Source organism: Marmota monax, unplaced genomic scaffold (genome assembly GCF_021218885.2).
Source record: "Marmota monax isolate L192 unplaced genomic scaffold, Marmota_monax_Labrador192_F-V1.1 WCK01_AAM20220418_F8-fsc00188, whole genome shotgun sequence".
Lineage (NCBI taxonomy): Eukaryota > Metazoa > Chordata > Mammalia > Rodentia > Sciuridae > Marmota > Marmota monax.
This window is the reverse complement of record NW_026692655.1, coordinates 529,083-541,186: the sequence shown is the minus strand read 5'-3', so window position 1 is coordinate 541,186 and position 12,104 is coordinate 529,083. Positions and strand designations below refer to the sequence as shown.

General features: G+C 45.4%; 1 protein-coding gene across 2 annotated transcripts in view; it reads left to right on the top strand.

The window, feature by feature from the left end:
* Positions 1-12,104, top strand: part of Galnt10 (polypeptide N-acetylgalactosaminyltransferase 10) — a 240,579-nt gene that overhangs the window by 96,755 nt on the left and 131,720 nt on the right. The gene's annotated exons all lie outside the window — the stretch shown is intronic.

The window sequence follows — 12,104 nt, the reverse complement described above, 5'->3', positions numbered from 1 at the left end:
GTTTTTGTTTTTTTGTAGATCCCTTAGCATTTTTCATGACAGTCGTGTTGTGGTTAGATATTATTTTGATCTCCATTCTGTAGTTAAAGAATGGAGACCTGAAAAGGCAAGGGGATCTGCCTAAGGTGTTACTGTTAATCAATGGAGAGCAGGAGTCAGAAACCTGGGTCTTCTGGGGCCTTCATCAGAGTCCTCTCCACCCCACCAAGTTGCTTTTCAGTCTTTCAAGCCTTGAGAGAAGAAGCTATTTTACAGTTAAGGATAGATGGGAATGGATCAAACAAGATAAAAGTATATTTTTCTTTCACTTAAAATTGGGGAGGTTTTCAGCCCATGGCTGGCAGGACAGTCCTGCTCCGTCAAGTTCTCACACTCCTTCCTCAAATGTCTTTGCCATCCCTAAGGCATGGATTCCTACCTTCTGGTCCATCATGGTGGCATTTGCATTCTAGGCATAAAGATAGAAGGAAGCCATTATGAAGACAAACAACAATAAGTGTTGGCGAGGATGTGGGGGAAAAGGTACACTCATACATTGCTGGTGGGACTGCAAATTGGTGTAGTCAATATGGAAAGCAGTATGGAGATTCCTTGGAAAATTGGGAATGGAACCACCATTTGACCCAGCTGTCCCTCTCCTCAGTCTATACCCAAAGGACTTAAAAACAGCATACTACCGGGACACAGCCACATCAATGTTTATAGCAGCACAATTCACAATAGCTAGACTGTGGAGCCAACCTAGATGCCCTTCAGTAGATGAATGGATAAAAAAAATGTGGCATATATACACAATGGAATTTTACTCAGCAATAAAAAAGAATAAAATCATGGCATTTGCAGGTAAATAGATGACATTGGAGAAGATAATGCTAAGTGAAGTTAGCCAATCCCCAAAAACCAAATGCTGAATGTTTTCTCTGATATAAGAAGTCTGACTCATAGTGGGGAAGGGATGGGGAGCATGGGATGAATAGATGAATTCTGGATGGGGAAGGGGGTGGGAGGGAAAGGGAGGGGGCAGGGGATTAGCAAAGACGGTGGAATGTGATGGACATCATTATCCAAAGTACAGGTATGAAGACACGAACTGGGTGTCAACCTACTTTATATACAACCAGAGATATGAAAAATTGTGGTATATACGTATAATAAGAATTGTAATGCATTTTGCTGTCATCTATTTTTTTAAAAATCAATTAAAAAAAAGCTAGAAGGAAGAATGGAAACAAGGGGCCAAGGAGTATAATTGCAATTTCTCCGGGAAGGTTTCCTAAAGCTTCTTCACAGCACCTCCACTCACATCTCACCAGACAGAGCTTCGCCAGGTCACATGGAGCTGCAGGGATGTCGGGGGAATAGCCGCTGATACTGTGTGGTCATATTCCCAACTAAAATTCTATTACCATGAAAGAAAAGGAGAGCAGCTCCTGAGGGACATACGACAATTTCTGCCACAAGCCTTCAGGTTAGGAATCCAGACAGGAAACAATTTGAAAATGAAAGAAGGAAAAAGGCGCAAGAGTTCAGAGTCTGTTGCATCTTTTAGAAATCATTTTAGAATCAGGTGAGCCATCTCTCTTTAGATTTCTGCAGCTCATTAAATTGACCTGAAGCCATTTAATCATTGGATAAAGATAATCCTCAGAACCCCTCCATGGTATTAAATCCTTGTGACTATATTAGGCACGTCTAATCCCTGGGTGACCTTCTCTTCATTTAGGAAAGATAAAACAAAAGGTGTTTCCACCCATTCATTCATTCAGCAGAAATTGACATCTCCTACCTTCATGGGGCTCACAATTTGGGGAGAGACAGATAGTAATCACATGATCACCCAAGTGAATGTGAAGCCACATAGGGGCAGGAAGGATGCTATAAGGGCACCCATCTGGGCTGTGGTCTAGTGAAGGGGCCAGAGAAGCTCACCTTGGAAGTTGGATGCGCCCCTCAGGAGTGCCTGGAGTCACAGCAGTGTGGTGTGTTCTGGAGCACTGTCCCATGTGTCCTGCCTGGGGCACCCTATGTCTAAGGGATAGTTATGAAAGAACGAGGAGGCCAGGGCAAGGTGAGGGAGTGGGTACTGCCAGAGAGGTTCAGAGCCCTTGGGGCCTCCACCCCAAGGCAACAGAGACAAGGAGAAGAGTCCAGAATTCCAGCATGGCAGATGGAAGAAACTAAGATGGAAGATGGAAGAGACCGTCCAGGCAGACATTTTCCTCATGAGCCAGATAGGAATTCACTGAGATAGTATTTTTTGGTCTCAGTGAACCATCCATGGAGAGGGCATCTCAGCTCCCACTTCTTAGCTGAATTGTGAGACCCTCTGAGGCATGGAACAAGGGAGGGCCCAGTGTTCATGGGCAAGGGGAGGACAGACCAGAGGAGGGACCACAGGTTATATTCCCTTCCCCACCTCTTACTGTTCCACTCTCCTGAGATACCTTCACAAGCATTAAGCAGACAATGACCTGCAGATCTAAGATTGCAGAATTCGAGCAATGGGTCAGTCTTGACCAGGGACCCTGGAGAATTCACTCTTCCAGCTAATGGCAAGCACATATTTGGGGTCCTACTCCCTGGCCAGTGCTAGCTGAGTGCTGAGGGCCACACAGAGCATGGTATCAAGATTCTCAGAGTCTGGGATCCACAGGGAAGGGCATTATGATAAGTTGGTAATGTCTGTCTTCATCCAAGTGTGACTGTGATGAAGAAACATGGAATGGGAAAAATGCTTTCTAAATTGTAAGATAGCATCCAACTAATATTGAACAATGGTAGCTACAGATTTTAGTGCCTGTTAGATGCCAGACACTGCTAAAAGCTATACTTGCTGTATCTTATTCAAGCCTCACAATAAACTTTATGTTAGATTTTATTAATTTCTCCTATTTCATAGTTGGGGAACCCAGGCTTGGGAAAATAGGATGACTTGCTCAAAGTCACAGAGCTAGTGAGCTGTGACCATGACATAAGTTTAGTCTTCCTGGCTCCAAAGCAAGTTCTCTTATAGGATTTGTCATGCTGTCTTCAGGACGTAGGGGTGCTATGGTTTGGATCTTAAGTGTCTCCCAAGGCCTAACTATTAAAGGACTGGTTGTCAGCCTGTGTCACTTTTAGGAGGTGGTATAATCTTTAGGAGGTGGAGCTTAGTGGGAGAAGTTAAGTCATTAAGGGTGTGCCCTTGAAGGAGATATTGAGAATCCAGCCCCTCCTCCCTCTCTCTTCTTCCTGGCCACCATGAGCATGCATTCTCTGCCATGCACTCTCTTCATGATGTACTATGCCACTTAAGGCCTGAAGCCACAGGGTCTAGTGACCCTCATCAGAAAACTCTGAAACCCAGAGTCAAAGTAATCTTTCATTCTTACAGGTAGATTATCTCGGGTATTCTGTTATAATGATGGAAAGCTGACTCATACCAGGGATGATGATGATGATGATGATTAACAGGAAAATGACTGTTACTTGGTGGCCCAGCCCTAAGTCCCGAGCCAGGAGACTAATAGGATAGGTTCATAGTTCTTCTCTGTCCCTGAGAGCCTGGAACTTGCCTTTTATCAAGCTCACCTTTGCCTGCTTTTCTCTGTACCCGTCCACAGCTGCTCCACTGAGCAATGCAGTGGCCCTGCCACGCTCAGCTCATCAGCCTCCAAGAAGGGCACTGTGCAGGCTTCCTGGCACCAACTAGACCCAGCTTTCCTAGTCCCTGTGTGAATTGCCCTCTTCGTTTCAGCAAGCAGGCCTTGAGCTGTGCTCCCAGAACTTGTCCACACTGAGATGTGGGAAGGGGTGGGCAGTCGTGTGTGGTGGGTACCATCAGCCATGAGGATCACACACCTGTGATGGCCAGCAGTCTGCAAAATGCTTTCCTATTGATTTTTTCTCCAAGCCTCAGTTTTGTCATCTACAAAGTGGATGTAATGACAATAATAATTTAGTCAAGTCTCCTATCCTGCATTAGGCTGTAAAAAACTCACCACTTAAGGCAAAAGAACGTGGAATCAGAATCACCCTGGACAGTCACCCATGGACTGTAAAGTCAAACCACCACTCAAAAGCCCAATACAGGCAGTTTTTCCTCCAGCATGAAAACTGAGCACTTTTAGTTTGGTTGGAGTGATCGCAGTGCTTCTGAGGTAATGGAATACTTATCTTCCAGGAGCAGGCGCACCCAGCCCCATTGTGCCCACACTGCAGGAGGCTGGCAGGAGCTCAGGCCTCCAGGGATGCCAGGAGGGTCACAGGCACTGAGCAGCAGAGGGGAAGCTCACCCACCTCCCCAACGTCGCTCCTGTCTCTCCTTAGAGCACATGTCACTGAACTTGAAGGTGAATGGACACAATCTGGTCTCCTGAGGTCCGATTTCCTGCCTTGCCTCCTCTTGATAGTGTTGAGTAACATGTATTGAAGCTGACATCAATCAATCTAGCAGCTGGGCTCGGGTCCCAAGTAGGCCCAGCCACTCCTGGGTGACAGTGGGCATTGGGCCTTACAGGTGTCTTCTCACCCAAGTGTCCACGTTCTCAGGCTGCCTTTTTATTTTTTATTTTATTTTTTTATTCTTTTTTATTTTATTTTTTTTTTTGCCTCAGCCCTACAGGGCCCTCATGAACCTGTTAAAAACAAACATCTCTGTACACCCATCCCTTAGACATAGGGTGCCCCAGGCAGGACACATGGGACAACCTTCCTAGTCCAACCTAGAACCATCTCTGCCCATGCTATTGATGCGGCCTCCTTCCTGGCCTCCACCTTTCCTCCTGGCCTCCTAATTCCTTTTCTAGTCTGCTGCCAGAGAGCTTTCCAATGCAACCTGATCTTACTACCTCCTTATAGAAAACACCAGCATTTCCAAATGGGGAAAATCTTTATCCTTATCCTTGCCCACCTCCCATCCACTCCACACTTCCCTTCCTCCTCTATGCACCACACAAGCTGTTCTCTCTGGGTCCCATGTTTAGTGTTTGCTCAGCCACAGGGCCTTTGCATGTCCTTGCTTTTTCCCTATGTCTGGAAAATTCTCTATTAAATTAGCTCTATATTGAATCCAGTTTCCTTGAGGAAGTGTTGCTGACTAGAACAAATTGCTGTTCATTTGATCAGATATAGAGGGAATTTGTGCCACATACGTCTCTTTTATGCACCTGCCACTATAGCTAATTTAATTTATTTTTAGCTCTGGATAAAGTCGATGCTTACCCCTGCCACACACTCCTATAAGCCTGAGCCCTTGCCTGTCTTGCTCACCCCTGTAGCCTAGCACCCAGCACAGAGGCTTCCCAGGGCTTTCCTCATTACATGTTTAAGTGGGTGGGTGGAAGGGTGCATGGATGAGTGACAGACACAAATGGACATTACCAGTTTGTCAGGGAGGGTTTGTTCCCCCCTGGATAAAATGTTTGAGTCCTTTGAAAAAATTGTTGCAACCTCTCTTATACATTGGAAAGACAAAGCTACTGAAGGTTTCATTTGCCCTTTAGGTAATAGACATTCCCAAGGACCTTAACTTTTTTTTTCTTCCTGCTATTTAAAAAGTCTTTTAATAGGCTTTCACACCTTAAGTAGCAAATGACTTTTTTCTAGAGTCATCTGTATAAAACAAGAGGTGGAATGGATGGGTGGGGTGGTTTTGCCCTTGGGAACATGGAATCAATCTTTTAATACAATGATTCTATTTGTGAGTGACTTTCCCCTCTCAGGGGAACGAAGCCCCATCCAGATTTGGGATCTCAACATCCAGGTGTTAAGACAACAGAGTTACTGGTATCAGGAAAACCGACCTGGCCCTACTGCTGATTGGAACAGCAGGACTTGCCTGATGCAGGCCCCGCAGACTTGGTCTCACGGTGGCTGGGTTGTAGTGTCTCCTTCTGTTCCCGCAGTACCCTTCAGATCTGATGATTTTTCTCTTGCAACTTGGTTCTGACTGAAGTGAAAGAAAAGCTTTCTCCAAGAATCAGCCTGCTGGGTGGGGCTGAGTGTAGGTCAGTGACTTGTGAGTCTGATTCTTGGGGCCTGGAAGAAGAGCAGTCTTCAGCCTTAGAAGAGGAAACATTTTCACTTAATGAAACAAAATTGTCTGTCTCCCTGTATCTCTCTCAGGAAGAGGAGTCGGAGATTAACTGAAAGTGAATAGGTGGTGACTTGCTTTATTGAAGCTCTACTCCAGCCTATTCCTAGCCCAAAGACCTTCTGGCACCCACCCGCCAGGCAGCTCAGATGTCAGGCCCTTGAGTTCTGATCCAGTCTTCCTTCCAGATCTTGTGGCTCACTCCAGCCAGTCAGGCTCCTTGACATTAAGGAAACATGTCCCTCACTCTCTACCCTCCAATCTCCCCTGCCTCCCCTGCTTGGATTCCATTTCCCCTTGCAACAAGCCAGGGCCCTCGCCATCCATTCAGTCTCCTCTCAAAGACTTCGGGAATTCTTCCTTGCTCACCCCAGGTAGAATTTAATTTGGGACTCTTGTAAATACCTATAGAATTTTTCTTTTTTTATTTATTTTTTTATTAGTTACACATGACTCTATAATGATCTTGACATATCATACATTTGAATCAAATGGGGTATAATTTCTCATTTTTCTGAGTGTACAGGTTGCAGAATCACATTGGTCATATAGTCACCTATATACATACAGCAATAATAATGTCTACTGTATTCTGCTGCCCTTCCTATCCCCCCTTCCCCTCCCCTCCTCTCCCATCACTTCTCTCTACCCAATCTAGAATTTTTCTGTACACACATTTCAAGACACCATGTGATAGTATTGTGTGTATGCGCGTCTTTCCTTTCTTATATACTTATGTCCCTATTATTTGCTGAGACCATGCCCTATCTTATTTATCTCTATTTCTCCCAGAGTTCTGTGGATATGGTAGACCCTCAAAAATCACTTGTTAAATGAATAAATGAACACAATCCACCTTATGTCCCCAAACTCATGAAGAAAGTATAATTATCCAATTGTACATACTCCTTTGCTTAAAGTAACTTTGTGCTTTTGGCTGAATTAAGCTCTGCCTGGTCCTCTTTGGAGTGTAACCTACGAGGTCACTCTGAAGAGGATGCCTTGCTTTGCTCTGTGGTCACACGTGTGCAAGGTGTGACTGTGAATGTCTGTGTGACAGAGAGAGACAGAGGTTATTAGAATAATCTACTTAGTATATAAGTAAATGTTTGGAATTATACAGAGTCATTGAAAGCTCAAAACCAAATCATTTCAGCACCTTTGTAGGGTTAGTTGAGAGGAAGAGATGGGGGGTGGCAAGCCATTCTAAAATCTGCAGCAAATACAGCCTGGGACCCTGCAGCAGGACATGACCTGCCTGGTTTTCTTTCCAGCCCTTGCCTGTTTTGAGAACTCCTCCAGGTCACCCAGAGGTGCGGGTGTCCTTGCAGAGCGGGCTTTGCCAAGTCTGCAGTCTTGGGGCTGGAGTATGCATGTCAACAAATCTTCTTGAGCAGAACACAGTTGGCTTGTTCCACCACCATTCTTTCCTCTCTCCAAAGGGTGCCAGGCACACTAAATAGTGATTAAACAAAGATTAAAATTCCGTTTGTGTGTGCGAGTGTGTGGCTGTTTGAACTCTAATTGATTCTTTTAGTGGAATGTGAAGTCAAAAGCCCACAGATTTGTGAGCAGCTATACAGAGCAGCCAGTCAGAATCCATTTCCAATTTATTGTTTAATGTGATTTCCACATTCATTCTGCCAGCCTCCTCCACAAACTCACTTCTCTTGCCATGCTCCTTCACCGCCCCTTTGCCTGCTGTAGCCAACGGACATTCTGGAAACCCAGGGAGAAGAGATCCAGCAAAAGATGGTTGCAAAGGAAAGAAAATAACCACAGCTTTCAGAGACAAATCTTTGAGTGTACAGAACTAAAGAAACTTGAGAGGACCTCTGGACTGAAAATCCAGACATACTCTCATAGGTAGTGGTTGGCTCTTGCCGTTGGTTAAGGATCGCCGTCTTTTAAGAAGCATTGTTCACTCATTTCCCATTGTTAAAGGTCTGTGGCATTTGTTTCTATTGTGGGATGCCACTATAACTAAGAACTTTTTATGTCCTTAAAGAACACTAAGTCTCCACATGGGCATATGACATCCTGTTAATGAGGAAACTCTGTAAATCCTGTTATCAGCAGGAGCCAGTTGAATTGGATCAGGTGTTAAATAGGTTGCCTCTACAGGACGCACAGTTATTATTAGATTCCCATTCCTTCTCCCATTCCCCCAAACTTAGCCATTGCACACACTAGAACATATCTTGTTTTATAAACTTTCTCAAAAATCAATGTATAAATAATAGCTCTTCTTACTGAGAGGACCTAACTTTGTCCCAAACACTAAGCTAAATACTTTGGATAGATTAGTTCAGTTAATCCCCAACATCCCCAGAGTAGATAGTGTTAATTAGTTTTCACTATTTATCAGCCAGGGAAACTGGGGTCCAGCTGCCCAAGAAGCAAAACTTAGATTCTAGAACCAGAAAACTGAGTCATTCAACTTGACTTCCTGCCTCACCTGCCTCTGTCATCCAGCCAGACATCCTCAGCTATTATCTCTCCAGACCCCAAAATGAGCCAGGTATTGCCTAGGAACATACACTGACCAACTCGAATAAATATTCCCCACCTTCAGAAAGTTCTCAGCCTATCCCAGAAAGTGAACAGATTCGGTTTGGTCTTTGGGGCTGATAAACTAGCAGACTTAGGGCAAACCTGATCTACTTGGTTAGTCTCAGATTTCATATTTGTAAACTGAGGCAGCTGGGTTTAGACAAGTGGTTTTCCAACTTTACTGTGAATCAGAATCCTGTTTGTTTAAATAAACAAAAACAAAATAAAACAAAAAAACTTAGTTTACTGGGCTCCTGTCCACAAGTACTTGCACTTAGCAGGTTGAGGATGGTGTCCAAGAATTTACATCTGTAATCAAGGCCCAGGTTTGAAGGTAGGATTCTAAGGGCCCTTGAGCTCTGATATTAGCATCAAGGCTGATTTTTCACCCTTCCAAAGGCCTTTGGTATTGAAAAGCTTTTAACCTATATAGTAAATCCTGAGCCCTACATCAAGGTGATTTGGTGAGAAGATGACAATTTATAGTAGTTTCTTAAAATCCTAAAGGAGTGACTATCCACAGTCTGTGTGTTGATTCTCCATTCATGCCAAGGTACTTTGGCAAACGAGCACCATCTCCACTTTCCAGGCAGGGAAATTGGGGTACCTATGACTTCAGGAGCTTATGCAATGTCACTCTGCCAGGGCTCTTTCCCTGAAAACTGGCCTGGGAATCCAAGGACATGGCCCTTATTCTCTTGCCTGCTTATGTGGGCCTTGCTTGGGTAACTTGGCTGGTTTGGACTTTAGTTGTTCCTGCCCATAAGGCGGACTGAAGGTCTCTGAGCAGCTACTTAGCTGGGGTGTTTGAGAACCAGAAGCTGCGTGGGAGACCTTCAGAACTCCCTGGCAGCAAGTTCAGAAATTCCTTTGGTTTAGGGAAGATGTAAGGACAAATGAGACCACCTCAAACCCCACAGGACAGCTCTGCAGATCCTGGGAGGATGGGAGGGTAAGGGTAGGAAGATACGATTCACATCCTTAAGGCAAAAGCAGTGGATACTGGTGGGAACCTCCCAGGATTTGGAACCTGAAATCAGCACAATCGGTTCAGCAGTCCACTGTTTTATTTTAGGGACAAGATTCAAAGATTGAATCTGTGAAGTCAAGAGTTGTCCCTGTATCCTAATCTTAGTAGCATCAGAAGACTTCCACAAACAGGTGGAAAAAAAAAAAAAAAAACATGTCTTTCTCAGAATCTTAGACACTTGAGATGTCCTTTAAAGGTTGCCTGTCCCTTGCTACTCGAAGTGTCTTTTGTGGACAGCATCACCTGGGAGTTTGTTAGAAAGGCACAATCTCAGCCGGCTGCAATGGTGCATGACTCTAATCCCAACAAGTTTTGAAGGCTGAGACAGGAGGATCGCAATTTTCAAAGCCAGCCTCAGCAATTCAACGAGGCCCTAAACAACTTAGTGAGACCCTGTCTCAAAAAAAAAAAAAAAAAAAGATCTTGGGATGTGGCTCAGTGGTAGAACCTCCCTGGGTTCAATCCCTGGAACAAAAAAAAAGTGGGGAGGGAGTGGTGGGGGAGGGGAGAAATGTAGAATATCAGGCTACCCACTAGCTGTAACCCAGCACTTGACTCTTATCCTCTGCATCTTGCTGAACCATCAAGTTTCCTATCCCTGGACTCCTCTAACATCTTCTTCTTAGTGGTCCTGTTTGATTCCAGCACTGATCCAGCTTTTAGAATTTCTTCTCTATCATAGGCTGACCCCCCCACACACCCCCAGTCATTCAGTAGCTTCTACCATGGGCGCTCACTCCAGCCTCAAGACCTCATTGGACAGGATAACTCCTCCCATGTTCTCTGGAACGTCACATCTCATCCTCAAACAGTACAGTTTCTAATCTTCCCTGTTCAGGATGCGTTACTACCCGTCCCAGCATGTTGCAGACTCACTGGGGCCCTGCAGGGAATACAGACAAAAGAGATTCAACCAGGAATGATGGGGACTGTGGCAAACTGGAAAGACAAACCGCACTCAAACAAGTGAGCTCTCACTCAGCCCAACCATGAGGTGTGGGAAACTCAGGCCAAGCATTGACATGATAGTGGGTTTTCAAAAGGATCCAACATCTTGCTAAAGCAACATGAAATCTTCCTGTTTTCTAAGCTCAAACGTAAAAGATCAAACCAAAACAGATTTCTCCATCTGTGGCACAGGGAAGTCGGGTTGGATCTGTTTCCAAATGTATTCATTTGTTTGTTTGCTGGTCATCTATTGGTTTTTAGCAGAAGAACTGTTTCAAATGAAATCCCACCGGATCCGCAGCACATGAACACTGATCTTAGCCTTCCCAGCTCGGAGCCCGAGGCACCTCCTGCAGAACTGTAGCTCAACTCGTTTGAAACTCACTCAGCTGATTAGAGGGTCCCTTAAGGGCCTTCCAGCTCAGCTTCTGTGATTTCTAAGAGCCCTTCGGCCTGGTTGCAGGCGTGTGGCCTTTGTATTTATAGTTTTCCTTCTCCCTCCAACCAAGACATCTCGTATTCCAACTGTCAGAATTATCTTCTTGCAATTCAGAGAGGTTTACAGGAGAGAATATGAAGGATGCTTGTCATCACCAGACCTGTCGTGAGGAAGGGCTTGTTGTGGAAAGTCTGCTAACCCAGGGGGGAGCCAGACACTTAATAAATAGGCATGGGTACGGTTTTATCCAGGAGGCTTCTCGTTAGCACTAATGTTCCAATCCACCTCACATTCGGGGCCCTTGTAGTTAATTATATAGGAAACAGGACTATTGGATTCTACCCACCGTGGCAAAATAAGCCTGCAGGGATTTAATGGGCAAGATGATCTGGAGAGCCATTGTCATTTGCGTGCACACAGAAGATTTGCAAATGGCCACACTCGGGCACAGGGAAAGGCCTGAGCCTGGACCACACCTGTGGACTTAGTGGCTGGCATGGGACAACACTGGGACCCAGGAATGCAACCTCCTTTAATTTGGGAAGCCATTGCCTAATGGGACCACCAGGGTGGGCTTACTTCCCTGGACCTAATAAAACGCAGTCACAGCCCAGCTCTTGAAGGCGTTGTCTTGGGCTGCTGCATATATTTCTTTCTTTCAGATTCTCAATTGTTCGCACAGTCTGCACATATTCGCCAAAGTCCACCCACTTTGGCGCTCAGCCCTGGGGATTGTAGAGATGACCAAGGACCACTTCTGCTCCCGGGGCCTTTCCCATCAGGCCAAGCCCAGCTGCCTTTCCCCACCTGTGTCTCGCATCGGTTCACGCTGTAGGCCTCTCATTTCTCCTTGTCTGAGGCCCGACCTGATGCCTCATGTCCATGAAGCAGTCTCCCTTTATCCCCGGGGGGTTGTGAACTCCGGTAATGCCTCCTCCAAGTCACTCACCTCAGGTTCACTGTCCCTGCTCCGTCCAACACACAGCCACCCGCCACCCGTGGCTGCAGAAACAGCCTGAACTGAGACAAACACAAGTATAAAGGACTTGGTGCCAAAAGAA